Source organism: Mirounga leonina, unplaced genomic scaffold, assembly GCF_011800145.1.
Source record: "Mirounga leonina isolate KUSES-001 unplaced genomic scaffold, KU_Mleo_1.0 Mir_53, whole genome shotgun sequence".
Lineage (NCBI taxonomy): Eukaryota > Metazoa > Chordata > Mammalia > Carnivora > Phocidae > Mirounga > Mirounga leonina.
Window position 1 is genome coordinate 75,485,377 of NW_023270807.1, and position 3,223 is coordinate 75,488,599.

Genomic DNA, 3,223 nt, shown 5'->3' on the forward strand with positions numbered 1-3,223 from the left:
CTCACTAAGAATATTGTCAGAATGTGAGAGGGATTTGTTCTAGGTGTGACATGAAATGCAAAAATTGAATTTCTTGCACAAACTTAAAACCAAAATATCATATAACCTCTCTGTGTTTTGGACCCAACATGTCTCTGTCTATTTGGATAAAAGCTATTGGATGTATATTTTTTGGTGAACTGTCAACAGCAAAGCATGAACACAGATGTGTTTCTGCTATTTTCATTATTAGGGAAATAAAAGCAGTTGTGCTGGACTTGCGTTTGAGGGAAGCACTCAGTAAGGCCTTCACATTCTGGGGTTGGAAAATCTGGCAGTGTAGACCAGGGTCTACATCATGACCATCTTCAATTAGCAATAATCGCGCCTCGGATAAACCTCATTGGCTACGATACTGCCACTGCGCAAAGCTCATGACCATCTTCAAACAGGGCCACTGGAGACAGTCCCTGGGCATTGTTCAGGACTTCACTTCTCTCTGGACATGTTAGTTCAGGTTTTCCAGTATCGGAGTTCTGTGTGAGAACACATGCTAAAGCTAGGTAAAGTTATTATGGCCTTAATTTGCATAAAAGCAATAAGACAGTTATTTCAGGACTGGACTTTGTCAGCATTTGGGAATCTATCACCTAAAACAGTGAAGGTAGCTCATTGCATTTGGGGGTGGCAAGTAAAAACCAATGATAGTGTTTCAGTATAGCCTTTTTTAGACATAACACACACAGTGGGAAAGAAACCCAGCATGTTTGGGGAAAGAAAATAAAGTATAAAAACAGAGTCTTCTTTTATGCACTAACAGACCTGACAGTAACCAGATGGTAGTTTTTTTGCACTGAATTGGTGGTTTAGTGCAGAAGGGCTATTTTTGGTCCAGTTTGGAAAATTTGTCACAAAAGTTCGTTTGACTCAAACTTTCTCTTCCTTCTGTGGGAGTCTGGTGTTTGTGTTTGGGCATGTGTGTGTGTGTGTGTGTGGTGTGTGTGTGTGTGATGTGTATGTGTGTTTGTGAGTGTGTGTCTGTGTGTGTGGGGGGGATTTATTTATGTGGTTATGTACTCACCTTGCTTTTATAGAGAACAGAAGTCACCCCTTGGCAAAGAGAAAGAGACAAAATGTAAGAATGATAAAATTGGATTTCTCTGCATTGATCTGAAGTTTGAACTGATGCTATCTTGGTGATCATAGGAAGAAAAGATTAAAGAGAAGACATTGATAAGAGAACAGTGACACATTTAACTCCATACCAATTTTCTAAGCATCGCATTCACTGATAGTATCTTGAGAAATTTTCTTGAGGAGAAGAATCAGATCAAGAATGAACATGACTTTAAGGGGCATAGATAATGAGACAAATCACTAAATTCAAGAAAGTACACCTTGCGGTTTAAAATAAAGATGTTACGGGGCACCTGGGTGGCTCAGTCAGTGGAGTGTCAGACTCTTGATTTTGGCTCAAGTCATGATCTCAGGATCCTGAGATTGAGCCCTGCTTTGGGCTCCGTGCTGTGCATGGAGCTTGATTAAGATTCTCTCCCACCCGGGCGCCTGGGTGGCTCAGTCGGTTAAGCGACTGCCTTCGGCTCAGGTCATGATCCTGGAGTCCCGGGATCGAGTCCCGCATCGGCTCCCTGCTCGGCAGGGAGTCTGCTTCTCCCTCTGACCCTCCTCCCTCTCATGCTCTCTGTGTGTCTCTCTCTCTCAAATAAATAAATAAAATCTTTAAAAAAAAAAAAAAAAGATTCTCTCCCACCCAAGTACTAACCAGGCCCGACTCCTCTGCCCCTCCCCGCTCTCTAAAATAAATAAATAAGTAAAACAAAGATGTTATTTAGGTAACTGTATGAGAGCAGCTCAGCGCTGCAGCCTTACAATCTCTAAGTTATAGAGGTAGGTGCAGGTGTTTCTAATAAGAAATGAAATTCTGTAGTGTCTTAGCATTCATTTTCACAAACTGCCTGTGTGCCAAGATCCCCTAAAACTTTTTGATTTGTTCCTTGTGTCATTATAGATCTCAAAAGACTCAAAATTATGCAATACTTTTAAAAAAAGAATGGGGAAAAAGAAAATTTAGGTAATGGGTTCCAAAAAGCCTCGGTGTAAACTCCTGCCCACACAAGCAATTGTGAAGAGTTACTCAGAGAGTCTTTCTTTCCCAGGTGAAATATTTTTGATCCTGCAAGTTCAGCTCTTATGTTAATTTTTATTCTCATAACATTCTGTCTCTTTCTCTCTTTTTTTTTCCTCTCTCTCTGTCTCTCCCCCCGCCTTTGTTCTCTCTCTTTTCCCTTTGGTTTCTGGCTTTCCAATGGTATTACTATTGGCTTATATTTGACCAAACTCAGATAAACTTCATATGAGAAAATGGTTTAAGCATTACCATCACTGAACGCTTATTAGGAATGCCAGTTCAAATGTGCTGGATGCTTGATCAATTATCAAAAAAGTGTTATTTAAAAATTAGCACAAATTTGGTCAAATTCTATTGATTTTTTAAAGCCTAGTTTTCAAAAATAACTATGTCCAGGTTTCCCCTACTGAGTATTTTGGACTGATTATAGATTAAATGGAAACTAAGGGACTTCCCCTCTGTAAGAGCATGAGGTAATGGCAGATGCCAAGGGAGGGAAAGTAGGTTCTGCTTTCTCCAGGTAGCACCTCCTAGAAATGTAAATGACAGCACCCTAACCCTCATAGCAGGGTCTGCTGGGATCAACTTCTAAGTTTTTATCTTGCTCACTTTCTTGTATTCCTGTGTTCTTACCGGATGTTTAAACCCCATTTCTTCAGCTTGATCTAAATGGTGTGTAAGTGCAGAGACGGTGAAGAAGGCAGTAGACCCCAAGCTGTGTTCACTCACAACTCCTTATAACCAGTGGCAAGACTGAGTCCATAAGTGTAAATTCTGCTTTCCTTTTTCCCAGTTCTGATATATTGATTTGCACGCACACCATCCAGTCTAAGGGATTAAGACCTCCCTCATGACCAAGGTCAATCTCCCCACCATGTTCACAATTTCCTCTCTTCTCGGAATGGGATCTTATTCCATCGGTTATCCCTGCATCTCCAACACCTTCAGCCCCCTTCTCTTCACCTTGCCATTGGCCTATATTGTAGGCCTATATTGTATCCTCAAAAGAAAATCCCATTTTGACCCTGTCTCCTCCTCTCGTTATTACACTGCCTTCCTTCTTTCCTCCCCTGCAAGTGCCATAGCCCTGTTGAC

General features: G+C 41.1%; 1 pseudogene; it reads right to left on the reverse strand.

Annotated features, from left to right (window-relative positions):
* Positions 1–289: 289 nt before the first annotated feature.
* On the reverse strand, positions 290–412 carry LOC118001754 (annotated as a pseudogene).
* Between the last annotated feature and the right edge of the window lie 2,811 nt (positions 413–3,223).